Source organism: Leuciscus leuciscus (genome assembly GCF_965113295.1).
Source record: "Leuciscus leuciscus genome assembly, chromosome: 5".
NCBI classification, from domain to species: domain Eukaryota; kingdom Metazoa; phylum Chordata; class Actinopteri; order Cypriniformes; family Leuciscidae; genus Leuciscus; species Leuciscus leuciscus.
The window spans coordinates 36,522,484-36,536,907 of NC_138729.1; the positions used below are offsets into that span (position 1 = coordinate 36,522,484).

The window sequence follows — 14,424 nt, forward strand, 5'->3', positions numbered from 1 at the left end:
GGAGAATACACGGTATAAAAATAAATAAAACTCGCATGCACATTAATGAATGTAATGCAGAACTACTGTTAGATACGCGCATAGACATGCGGGTTCTTTAGGGACACCTAATCTGTAGCCCCACCATAGCTCTGAACGCGCGTCTATTTCGCTTCAAACGCTCGCTTTATCATTATACGCGCACGGCGCATCCTATTCGCTTTGGACGCGCGAATGGATTCAAACGGTTCAAGCATCGAACTAGAGGCGATAGACGCGAATTTGACGCTCTATTTGCGTTTGGTGTGAACTGTACTGTCTATGGGTGTGAACGCAGCAAAATGAACAGGCTGCGATGTCAAGATTGCAATGCTGGAATGTGAATGTGAATGTGTGTGTGTGTGTGTGTGTGTGTGTCTGTGTGTGTGTGTGTGTGTGTGTGTGTGTGAGAGAGAGAGAGAGAGAGAGAGGCACGAGTGCAATCGAACAGTGGAAACATAAAAACATACTCCGTCATTTTGTTCATACAGGACATCATTAAAACTGCAAAAAGTGTTTTAGCCAACTTATATTTGTGTAAAACACAACATTGTGCTTTTGTCAAACTATAACCTACAACTGTCACCCAACCAAAATCACACACACACACGCTGTTTAAAAGAAAAAATGATCTCATCTTTTGAACATTCATCATATTGCATTGGTTTTCACTTATTGTCCTAAAACAGAGCACTAATCTGTTCATTCTGAAGTTACACATTCTACATTCATTGATTAAAAAAGAAAGTCAAATGTGTTTTTAATGGTAGTATTATTTTATACAGAAATAAATTATATATAATTCAGATGAGAATAACGTTAAAGTTAATAAAAATTTTAAGGAAACAAATATATTGATCTGAAATATAGCAAATTAATTTTAAATTCATTCAGGTACAATTACCAAACATATCTCAAGGTCTTTTGAATAAAGGGTGGCAGTCTTTCATTATCAACTGTTGTTGTGGACTATATACTGGAGAAGTATTTGTTCTCCATTTGAGTGAGATGTTTATGTGGCTAATTGAGCAAAGTGCTTCCATATATTTTATTATTAGAAGTATTAGTTCAAGAATAAAATAAAAATATCGGATTGATATCGGTATCGGCAAATGGCCAAAGCTGCAGCATCGGTATTGTATCGGAAGTGAAAAAGTGAAAAAGTGGTATTGGGACATCCCTAGCGACAACTATCTTGACTAATGGTGACATACTCTCCTATCTATCCTTAAACTATATGTGTTCTTAGTCAGAAACTGCAACCTGAAGCAAGGATGTAGCTTAGACCTTGGTGAAGGGTATAATTGCTGTGATCTTTGTAACTGTAAGGGAGGGAGGAAGGGGGGGGGACTCCTGTGTGAGTCTTGAAGCTGACTTCTGCTGATGAAACTGCAAACTATCTTCAGTAAAACTTTTCTTCAATTTATTATAATTCTGACTCCGGGTCTTCTTTCAAACATCTGGTCCTTGGGTCCTAAACTGTTACCCCCTAACAATGGTATTTGTAATGAACTCTTAAACACTATAAAACAACCTCTATAAAAGTGACTTGTTTGCCCTTATATTACCTAATATTTAATGTAGGCTAAGGACAATAAAAGTAACATTAATAATGAATATCAGAATGTCATATTTCTACAGCTTTAGAAGCCTAACTGCATGGTAATTTGTATAGTGGTGGTGCTGTGTGTTTTGAAAAGCTTGTAATAACCGTTGTGTAAAGTTTACCCCGACACATCAGTTTACGTGGAGCTATTCGATCTTGGTTTGCTTGTGTTGAATTCAAATGAGTCAAGCGACTTGCATTGGTTCTCTCTCAAATAGAGTGGCAAAACAAGTTTGTCAGCGCTGTGCAGGAGACAGTCCAGCTGCTCACACACTGCGACTGCTGGATGCGCACGCAGTTTAATCAGGTAGCCGTTTCATCGCTTGGCTTTTGGTCTTTGTTTCCCAGGCGTGCCATAATAACAGCGCTTAAAGGGATAGTTCGCCCATTTAAGACATGAAGTTGTATGCAATCCTTACCAGCACTATAGTGCATACACACTGACCCACTCTGTGGTCACCTCCCTGGTCAGAGTTCTGGCCGCTGGAAGTTTTTCAAGAAAGTACTCTCGGTTAGTTTCCGGGGCCTCAAAACTGTGCGTTTTTACGTGAAAAAATGATATGCGTTTCAAAGCTTGATTAATTTACATCACAAAAAACACTCCAGACAAATTTCATACCTCAGTTTTAATCGGCACTATTTTCTTTCCATTTCTATCAATCCGCGCTGCTGTCAACGTCAACAGTGCGCACGTTCCGATCAGCTGTTCCATAGTGTTTACACAATCGAATGACAACGACGTAAAAAGTAGAAAATTAACAATGGTGCGAACTTGTAAATTCCCAGGTTGTGACCACAAGAATGTGCCGGGATCACCGTTCAGATTCCATCGTTTTCCTGTTTCGGATTTAGCTATGAGACAGCTTTGGCTGGTTGCCATCGGCTACTCTGCGGGAGCTAAAATATCCAGAATCAAGGATTTTCGTGTGTGCAGTGCTCACTTCAGCGAAGACGATTACATCCCCAACCAAGGAGGAAAAAGAAAAAAACAGATTTTAAAGAGTTTTGCTGTACCAGTACCACGGGTAAGCTCTATTTACTAACTTTATGATCCCATGTCTAAACTGTACGGTAAACAAGCTGATGTTTAGACTCCAGTGGAAATCACGTGAAAAGAGGTCTAATATAAAAACAGTATATAGGGATATAGGTACAATTTGCTGAGAAAACTATTTGATTGAACACACACACAATTGAGGTTTTGTGTTGCAATCAATAACATTTGATTTGATCTTGTGTTTACCAAGGTATGCATGTCTGCACCCACTTCTTTTTCCTCCTTGGTTGGGGATGTAATCGTCTTTGCTGAAGTGAGCACTGCACACACGAAAATCCTTGATTCTGGATATTTTAGCTCCCGCAGAGTAGCCGATGGCAACCAGCCAAAGCTGTCTCATAGCTATATCCGAAACAGGAAAACGATGGAATCTGAACGGTGATCCCGGCACATTCTTGTGGTCACAACCTGGGAATTTACAAGTTCGCACCATTGTTAATTTTCTACTCTTTTACGTCGTTGTCATTCGATTGTGTAAACACTATGGAACAGCTGATCGGAACGTTGACGTTGACAGCAGCGCGGATTGATAGAAATGGAAAGAAAATAGTGCCGATTAAAACTGAGGTATGAATTTTGTCTGGAGTGTTTTTTGTGATGTAAATTAATCAAGCTTTGAAACGCATATAATTTTTTCACGTAAAAACGCACAGTTTTGAGGCCCCGGAAACTAACCGAGACTACTTTCTTGAAAAACTTCCAGCGGCCAGAACTCTGACCAGGGAGGTGACCACAGAGTGGGTCAGTGTGTATGCACTATAGTGCTGGTAAGGATTGCATACAACATGTCTTAAATGGGCGAACTATCCCTTTAATATGTGGGAGTGGGGTTTATGGCAATCGGCCCAACGGGAAAAGTTCAGGTGCTCCCAGTGGCCATGTCAATCTACTCCACAGCCAATTACGGCCCCCTGCTTACTTGGGCCCTGAGGCTCCAGCCCTGCCTAGCCCGATAGTTAATGTGGCCCTGCATGTGTGGTGCATTTATCCTTTCTGGAGTAAATAAATAAATATAAATAAAAGGTTATCAGGTTGGCTTGACAAACATGCTTTATATAGCTGCCTGTTCTTAGCAATGAAATGGGAAAAAAAAAGTCACATCAGCTTACAATGGATTCATTATACTGTAAAAGTGCAATATTAGCTACTTCACCCACAAATTGACTGGTGCCTTTTTCATGCGAAAAAAAAATAAATACTGAATTTGAAAGAGACACTGGGATAAAAAAATCTTGTTGAATGGTTATGTAATTTTATTCTAACTTGTTCTAATTACCACTATCTGAAGAAGCCCCTCACAGATAAATTATTTCTTCTCTTTATACGTTTCTAGCGGTTATTAGGCCAACAAGAACATCCTGATTTAGCCAACTGCACTGGAGCTAATTGAGGCAGCTAAATTTAGAGTCAAATTTAAAGACATTGCTGATCCTCACTTAGATAATAACAGAGTAGATGTGTTTAATAGAGTTGTGCTGAAACAAAGTCAGACCTCTCAAAAGGCAGCCTATATCTTATAACATGAGGGCATTTAACCCATGACATATTTCCTGACTGATTTTGGATGTTGGACTGATTGTGAATGTTTTGGATCACACACTGTACTTTTGTGGAAGACAGTTTCCACCTTAAAATTAAAAATGGCAAAAAGATGGTTCAAAATAAGAAATAAAGCATCATTATATCATATATAAAGTCACATTTACATCATATAGTAACATTTTGTAATATAAATGTTTTTTACATTTGCGGCAGAAGCCGGCTTATTATACACACAATGAATATATAAACTATTGTTCAAAAGTTTGGGGTTCGAAAGATTTATTAATGTAATGTAATAATGTCATATATCACTAAATATGAATTATTTTTTTTTAAAGTAATTTATTCCTGTAATGGCAAAACTGAATTTTCAGCAGCCATTACAGTCTTCGGTCTAATGGTTCATTATAATATGCTGATTATTTGAAAACACTTTCTTTTTTTTTTGGAAACCTTGATGACAAAAAAATTCAGGTTTCTTTGTTGAACAGTTCAAAAGAACAGCAATCATTTGATATAGAAATCTTTACTAACATTACAAATGTCTTTACTGTCACTTATGGTCAATTTAATGCATCTTTGCTCAATAAAAATATTAATTTCTTTCGAAACAAAATCTTATTGACCCCAAGCTTTTGAAATGCACACACACACACACACACACACACACACACACACACACACACACACACACACACACACACACACAGACAATATTCAGAAAGATCACAGAAAAATGCTGAAACATAAAACTTGGTTGATCACCATTTATAGCATTAAAGATTGTATCAGTGAAAGAAAATCAACTAGCTTCCAAGCAATAAATAGTTGTGACTGATTCCTGTGTAGATCTATGCACATTAATAGTTACTTACAGCAAGAACAATTCTTAGAGGTCGACCGATTCATCGGTTTTGCCGATATATCGTTACCGATAGTTGATTGGTGGAACTATCGATATCGGCAAAAATCCACACCGATAGTTTTTCCGGGTTGTGTCCGTTACTGGAGCGGCTGAGAAGGGTGCGCAGTCATTACAGTACGACAGCACTGAAGAGTTTGCTGGCATTATACAGAGCAAGAGTGGCCACTAGAGGCCAAATAAACTATCACTGGCTGAGTTGTTTACGTTAACGCATGAGGCACGGAGAGAACACGCTTCACGGAGATCGCAGACACTTCAGATGCGCATTTAAAACACAGACAGCGAAGCGGTATGAATACAGAACACTAAAGTACATATTGCCATATCATTATAAAGTAATTAATTTGTTGACTAGATACTGCATTAGCAGAGAGAAAGAACAGAAGTATGTTTGCCGTCGAGTCTGAGAGGAATAACATAAGTATGGCTACCTCAAGCGGTTAAAACAATGTGACAAAAACACGCAAACCTGACCCAAATGTTTTGTGTCGCAATTGTTACCATCTATTTGCATTCGTTTATATCCAGCTGGTCACTTTTATGCATTCATTAGCAGGTGAATTTCATATTGAAAGCTAGTGACATGATTGCTTTCTCAACATTGATATATGTTCATGTAGCCGACAGAAACATAAGCAAATCAGAAACGCATTCGATTTCAGTTCTTTTTTCTTTAATGAAATATTGTTATTTAGATTAGATATTTATCAAGTGTTCTAAAATAGTAATATAGGCCTATAGGTCTACATTTATGTAATTTTAATGCTCTGGCCTTAGCAGATATTTAAATGGACATCTTCTTTAAGCATGACTCTTTGGATTTATATGAAATGGTAGCACTTTACAATAAGATTACAATTTTGTTAATTTCAACATTTCCTAATACAGGAATTTAAATTGAGTTTTAATTTGTATTTCATCTGTTATTACCTTAGTTAATGTTCAATGAACTAACATGAATGATCAAGTTACAATTGTACTGCTCAAATATTAATACATGCAGTAAAAATGTATATTGCATAATGCATATAGTTCATGAAAACTAGCTCATACATCCTTGTTAACAAATGGGATTTGCAAAGTGTTACCTATGAAATTTACATAGGCTATGTTTCTAGGTTATAGCTAAAGAAACACATTTGACCTGTAATTTTTTAATGTTTAAATTATTTTCTGTAGAGTTTGTTCTGTAGAACTTATTTTAATATATTCATATTTATATATTATATAATTTAGCACATTTCAGTTCATCACTGTTTTACTTGGAGTGTTTATGTTTGTTTTTAATCCCAGTATCCATTTAAAAAATAAAAATATCGGTTGAATAATCGGTTATCGGCATGTAAGGTCAAACCTAAATATCGGTATCGGTAAAATCCACTATCGGTCGACCTCTACCTGTGATTAGTGTCCTTTAGTCCTAAGTTTGAATCAGGGGTCTCATCAGAAACAAACTCACATATGCCATTCCAATCTTGTAGAGTAGGGTCCAGGACAACAAGAGGGTGGTTTGTCCTTGAACACTGATAATAATCACCATGACCAAGCATAAGTAAGGCCTGCATTCTTCCCACTCTCCACTAAAAAACACAATATTTTTGTCCAGTTTAACGAGTTAAAATATTTAACGCAATAGTGATACATTATGATCCTGTTCTTATTCATGCAAATGCTTTTAAACAATTAAAGCGCAACAAAACAAAAGAACGCGCTGCCTGTGAATGTCCTGACTGCAGTGACACGCGCCAGTATCTGCACAAACAGCACGCCAGAATACAGTTCTCTTTTGCGCTTGAACGAACAATAACACACAATTATGCCAAAATGTCAGTTTTGTTGAGTAGGCTACCTTTATAACATAAGAGCAGTCTTATGATGAACGTAAAGAGTTGTGAGAGAATGAGATAAGTAGCTTATGAGAGTCGTGTTTCTGTCAGCAGTGGCTGGTTTTAAAGTGACAGCAGCCAATAAAGCTTTCTGTCAGTAAAGTTAATCAAAGAACAACGCAAACAGAGAAAATTACTCACTGCTCTTGACTAAAGAACTTTTGTAGCTTTAATAAGGATTAGTCTATATTTAATTTATAATTTGTAAAGTGCAAACTGTTTGATAACAGTTCAATTCAATTTATGTATATGTCCTACCTGTTAGACAGTAAGGGCACAGGTAAATATGACATTTATTTTATACTACTGTACTATTGAGACAATAACAAGTTTGCAGTAATGCAAAGATGTCACTATTTAATTTTGTAAAAAATATTATTTTAATTTGAAAACACTGTGCATTTAGTTGTTGTTGCTAGTTTGAATTGAGAAATACACACTTCAGCATTATCACTAATCTGTGTGTGAATTTTACTTGAGAACCAAGCAAGGTGACTCATGAAACCATTTGTTTACTATATCGCAATCGCAATATTGACCTCAATAATCACAATATGACATTTTCCCCAAATCGTGCAGCCCTAGAGGAAACACATAAGCCAAGGGGACAGTAAGAGAGAGAGACAACAAAAAGAAATCAAATAGCATAGCGCACCACAGATATTACACCCAATGGGAGACACAGGCCACAGACCTCGCTTACTGCTTAAAAGACGCCAGATAATTTTTGTTTGCTTTAGGCATTGCATACCTATTGTCAGTAGTGGATATAAAGAAAAAAGGAATCTTTAATTTCCTTATAGATTTAACATTAAGAAGATGTTTTCCTGGAGCTCAACAATATTTATATCACTTCTATCACACCTGTACTTGTGATATTCTCAGTCTTTGGTAATACACATGAAAAGGTATGGAATAGCATTGAGCACATAAAGGAACCTACCGGTGCCTTGAGGACTCTAAAATGAAATCCAATTCTGGAAGGGCTGTTCCTGTCAATGATTGTCTTTCTACATTATTAATGTCCCTTTTAATACAGCTGATGTTAATTTGTTCAGTTCAAATGTCTGGATTTTCTCTCCCTCCTCCAATCTTTTGCTCTCTGTCTCTCATACACTCTCTCTCTCTCTGTCGTTGGCTCTCTTTCGTTCTTTCAGTCTTTGATGTTTCAGGGGTGAGGATTAAAAGCTCATCGCAAAGAAAAAAAATTGTGTCTCAGCATAATTTCTAAAACCATGACCTGAGCGCTAAAGCCTCTGTAGATGTTTCGACTCTACAGTTCAGATCCAATAAAATGAGCTCCAGGGCAATTTCAATGGAAACAGGTTTTTTTCTATATAAAATCTAATGCCAACGTTTTTGCACCTTATTAGTTCAGGAAAAATATCTAAGTTTCTTTTGAATGACAGAAAGGATTGAGTAGACTATGTGCATACTTCAAATATGAATTTAGTAAATGAACCATGCAAATGAATGAAAGTTTGAGTCATTTGTAATTGTTCTGTAATGCAGATGGAGAGGATGATGGATGATAAACAGGATGTTTATTGAAAAACAAGTGGTGAAAATGATGGAAATTACGGTGAGTGACGAGGCTCATAAACACAGGAGGAAATGGAGACACTGTGGAAGGACGAGACGCTGGAGAGAGTCCACAATGTGAAAACGAGACCGGACGATGAGCTGGGGTGAGGTGTCTGAATTTATAGAGGCAGTGATGAGGGTGATGATGAGGTGCAGGTGTGAGTGATTGGGAATGACGTGCAGGTGGGAACCAAGGAGAGTGATGGGAGATGTAGTGCAGATCTTTGACACTGATATGTTTCAGTTTATTGATTGCCATTGGAGTGTACTTGAGACATGCCCTTTATGTTCACAGTATATATTTAATTTCAAAAGCATGCTGGTAGGGATGCACCGATATGAAGATTTTGGCTCATACAGATAACCGATAATTCTTTATATTCGAAAGCCGATAACCGACATATTGGCCAATAAATCTAAATCCGAATTTTTATATAATTTTTGAGAGCCTGATTACAAAAACAAAAGTCTCATTAGTAAAAGCCATGTCCCAGGCACACAATTATAATGTTCTCATTATAATTTTATGTAGCTTATGTAACAGATTTGCGCTGCACATGTTGCACTTTTTTTGCATATTTCATATTTCAAACTATTTAAAACCATCATGGCAAACAGTGCACATCTAAAGTGTCTCAGCTGAAGGAAATAATCCATTATTTACGGCCTTTAATATATCGGCCAAATTATTTTTTGGGCCGATAACAATAACATTAAACATTAAAGGTATAGCGGAGGATCTTTCCAAATTTTAGATAAGACCCGCCCTCTCCACTTTTTGAAAAGTTCGATTGATTCACCAGAATGATTGACAATTAGGAGGACCAATAGTTTAGACTACCCACCAGGAAGTAAAACATCCTCCGCTATACCTTTAACATATCGGCAGATACCGATATGGTGGCCGATATATCGTGCATCCCTACATGCTGGTACTCCTTACTGCATCTATGAAAATCATGATACAATGTTTTTTTTATAAAGAGATCAAATATACTTTTCTTTTTCTGCCACTATAAAAAAAATGCAGCATCATAAAAAAGGGTGATATTTGCTGGGCTTTAAATAAACACCAATTCTACACTTCTTCTGTATGTTCCCAAGCACTTTTCAAAGCCTCACTGTAACGGATTTCTGTAATTTGAACAGTATTTTACTGTAATATGTACAGTAAGATACTGTAAAATATGTATACAGTATGTTACTGTAAACAGCAAAGGATTATGGGAAAATATAGGGTCACTACTGTAATTCTTCACTACTGTAAATCAATTTACAGTAGTGAACTTGCCCGCGAAAAACTGACCAATGGCAAGAGGGATTTCTTTTCAAGTGTTTTTTTGAGGGGTGAAGTGGCAGTTAATGCACGGACAAAAGATCATGTAACTCACCAAAAATGTTAGTATATAATTTCTATTTTATGTAAAATTAACATTTTCAAATGTTTTTACTTATGTTAACAGCAAACTAACATGATGTATCGTTTTGTTTTCGTCTGAATGGTTTTAGTGTCTTTTTTTCCTGACTGTCGTCAGAATGTTTTTTTTGGTGCCTTTATTACTGTCTTTTTTCCTGACTGTCGGCCGGGTCGCTGTCACGGTGATAATATTAACTGGTGAGTAAGTTAAGTTCACCTATATTAGCCGAAATATTCTTTAGTTAAAACTATAAAAAATAATGGTTGTGTGTTCCTCTGCCTCTTTAACGCAAGTTAGCTCATCAGGCGGGCGGAGTCGACGGTGACGTTAACCGAGCTAACAGCGAACTCAACGTGAAATACTGAGGTAAAGTGAGAGACGAAACCCTTGTTAAAGTGCGGGTTTTAAACAATATTTTCACGTAGGCCTATATGATTTATTTTCAGGTTTGTGATCTGGATAATGCCATCTGCAACGATGGAGTGTGTTGGAGCCTTTTCATTGTGATAACATCAACTGGTATGTAACGTTATGGTCACCTTCACCTAAATTAGCCGAAGTAAACTTATTAAACAGAGAAGCATAATAACTTTGGTATGTTCTGTCTCCTTTCACAACTTTTTGGCAGATGTACAGCGTAAATACTGAGTAAAACTTAGTTAAAGGGATAACGTAGTAACGTTACACCTTAAACAGAAAATTATGTATGTCATCATTTACTCGCCCACAACGTGTTCTAAACTTGCATGAAGTTCTTTCGTCTGAACATTTATGTAAAATAAGATATTATTAAGATATAAAATAAGATATTTTGAATAATGTTGGTAAATAGTGGCTGGTCCGCATGGACTTCTATAATAGAAAAAATACTTTGGATGTCAATGGGGACCAGTAACTGTTTGGTTGCTCATGTTCTTTAAAATATCTTCTTTTGTATATCAGCACATTAAATAATTTAATGGAAGTTATGAACAAGTTGAGGGTGAGTAAATGGTGACAGAATTTACAATTTTGAGTAAACTAACCCTTTATCCAACACCATTGTTAATTTCATCTTTTGTTTTATTTTCAAGTTTGTGGTCTGAATTATGTCGTCTGAAATGTCGGAGGTGTATTTTGGAGTCTTTTTTGTGATTGCCTTCGTAATGGTGATAACATCTACAGGTGAGTAAGATGACATCAACTAAATTAGCTGAAGTATGCATTAGTTAAGCAGGCAAACATGTTCTTTTCTGTTCTTTATTTTGAATTTGCAGCGGCCATTCCCTCCGGACTGTACATCACTGCTGACGCTCTCCACTAATACACAGAACGGGTTGACGTTGGAGGAGGAAGAGGAGAAGGAGGAGGAAAGGGTTAGCAATATACCATTATCAATATAGCAAAGTTTTGCTAACTAATATTTTTAATGTTGTTTAATTGATTAAAAACTATAAACACCATACAACATTATATCTTACCTCATCTTCACCCCACATGTTATTGTTGTTAGTAATAAGTTCTGTTATTGTATTTTAGTTTTTTTTTCTGTAAACTATAACACTAAAAGGCTGCTGTGACTTTATCTGTTTCAGGAGAGTCTGTTCTCAAAGCAAAAACATGGATGCTGACAATGAAGGGCAGAATCATCATCCAGTTACAACTGCTAACAGACGACTCTTCAGCATTAGCTGTCTATTTTGTCGAATGCAGAATCAGGTAAACCAATATATATATATATATATTTTTTTTTTTTTACACATTACATTACATTTACATGCATGCATTTGGAAGTCACTTTTATCCAAAGCAACTTACATTGTATTAAGTTTAATTTAAATTATCCATTCCCTGGAAATCTAAGCTACAGGAATATTGAAAAAGAATGAAGCTTTAATGATTTTAATGTAATGTATTATGGGGTAATACCATCCCTGTAGGTTAGGGGTGGAAATTGGCAAAAATTTTATGATTCGATAGTATTGCGATATTTGGGCCACAATTCAATATTATTGCGCTTCCTAACATTGCGATACAGCAAGTATTGCGATTCGATTCTGCGATATATTGCGATTCATGTCCCCCATATTATTCAAAGACATTACAAAAAATAAGACTGCTCAACTCACTACAAATGTCACATTAAATCTGTGAACATCTTCTACACATTTACTGGAGGCTAGTGCAAAAACTTTGTCCTTGAACATTCAGGACACAGGACCTTATTACAGAACGTAATTATATGAACGCGTCACCACCGCATTAGCACCAAAAACATGGAGATTTTATTTTAGAGAATAATTACACAACCTATTCGATATACTATAATTCTATAATTAAATAAACTAATCGAATATCCAAAAATTGTGACTCATCCCTGCATTTAATACCTTGTTTTTTTCCCAAAATCTTCACTTACGTCTCGATTTTCGAAGGGGATTATAAACGTTTCTTCCTTGGTTCGCTTTTATTTAGGCCTATTACATTCACATTCTTTACTGTGGTAAAGTAGAAAAACGTTGTAGGACAGATAGCCTACATTTTTACTTGCACGTCAGATTCATTTCAACACAGTTTTTGCTTGTTATTAGACATGTACGGCGCGTCAAGTTTATTTGATTTTTAGTTTCGCTCTCTTTGGCAGCGCAATTTCAAACATAGCTTAAATGTCTTGCCCTTGTGGAAGATTAAATTCACTTTTCATACCTTTTACAACAAGTAGAAAACATGAAGATATCAGAAAATAGATCGATGGTCTCTTTCCTCCTCGTGTCATCCCTCTCAAAGCACAGAGCGGTATGGCTTCATGTGGAATCACGTGTCTTTGTGTGGAAGTATTAAACGAAAGTTTTTTTTTTTTTTTTATAGATTTAACTTTTCTATTATGTAAGTTTCTAATATTTACTGATATGTATTTGAATGCTTTACAGGCTTTGTGTTGCTTCTTTGCCGGAATTGCTCAAATAAAGACTTTTTTGCTCGAATAAACTACATTTTTTTATTTCAATTTTCATAATAACCCCCCAACCACTGCAGGTAGTTGGTCCATTACCACCGCAGTGGTAAAAAAAACTGCCACCGTCACAGCCTTATAACCTATATTGGAATACTTTGCGCTACTGTATCAATATAATTGCGTGCGCAAAATATCGCGACACTGAACAGAATCGATTTTTCCCCCACCACTACTGTAGGTGGATTCAGAATCAGATGTAGTGCTTTTATTAACGCCAAAGTACATGCAGCATCAAGTTTGAGGGTTAGGGAAAATTCTGCCAACACCGGTCTGAAAAAATTATATATTTTTTCCCTGCTTGTGTTTGCAGGTTCATTCTGAGAGTCAATCCTGATGGCACCAAACACCAAAGGCACAGATCAGATGGAAATCTGGAAAGGTCCAAAGAAAAGCATCAGCCTGAAACCCTCAGTGTTTCTCATCAGAGAGGTTGTCAACTTTGACTGGCAAAATGACTGAAATGTAACAACACAACACTGACTTTGACTGTATTTTATTGTTTTAAGGCCTGTTTTGCTTTTCAGTGTGTGTACGTTTTTGCCATGCTACAGATATAAATGGTCACCAGGAGATTAATTCTATGGACTTTGGAGATGTTGCCTTTTTTTTTCTTCAGCTAGTGGCTCCTAAAGGTCAAGATTTGTAATTTGTACTTCTAAAACAAAATGTTCAACGATTAAAAAGAATATTATAAGGACAAATGTTTGTGAGTTATTGTGATTTTTTGGGGGGTGGGGTAAACATAAATTAAAAAAAGAAATTTAAATGAAAAAAACAAACAAAAAACAATACTAATACTGTAAATGAAAATACGGTAATAATACTGTAAATGCAAGTACAGTAAATGATACAGTATACTGTAAGTGAAAATACAGTAATAATACTGTAAATGCAATTACAGTAAATGATACAGTATACTGTAAGTGAAAATACAGTAATAATACTGTAAAACATTTTACAGTAACTTACTGGCATCCAGCTGCCAGTAAGTTACTGTAAAATTTACAGCAACCTCTTTACAGTGCTCTTATAAAGAGACTAATAAAATGCTTAATAAGTCAGACACGTGGCTCTTTAAAAGTGGCGGTTAAATCGGCTACTAATGTTTTCTCTAATAAACGTGGATACCTGCACGCATTCGATACACTTTGGAGTTTGTCTGACGTGAGACAGAAAGAGAGACAAAAAACCTCTCCTTCACAAATCTGGGTCTCCACACAAAATTACAGTTCCTACTGCATGTCTTTCCACATTAGGAGCATGACAGCATTTTTCATTTAATGCCTGTGGAGGTTTGCAAAATCTAAGCCAAAATCATCAAAAAGATTTTAGCTTTTTAGCAGCTTTTAGCAATTTACCCAGCTGTCTCAGATGCACTATGGACAGCCTTTTT

At 36.2% G+C, this 14,424-nt stretch overlaps 1 protein-coding gene and 1 long non-coding RNA gene across 4 annotated transcripts in view; one reads left to right on the forward strand and one right to left on the reverse strand.

Moving 5' to 3' along the window:
* zmat4a (zinc finger, matrin-type 4a) overlaps positions 1-14,424 on the reverse strand; it is a 160,182-nt gene that overhangs the window by 122,099 nt on the left and 23,659 nt on the right. The gene's annotated exons all lie outside the window — the stretch shown is intronic.
* On the forward strand, positions 10,062-13,732 carry LOC309498862. 2 transcript variants are annotated; one of them, XR_014206061.1, is made up of 7 exons: positions 10,062-10,233; positions 10,330-10,402; positions 10,483-10,555; positions 11,110-11,200; positions 11,293-11,391; positions 11,611-11,734; positions 13,342-13,732. It is a non-coding gene; the product is annotated as an uncharacterized lncRNA (long non-coding RNA). The 2 variants fall into 2 exon arrangements; XR_014206062.1 differs by having other exon boundaries at positions 10,063-10,233; positions 10,334-10,402.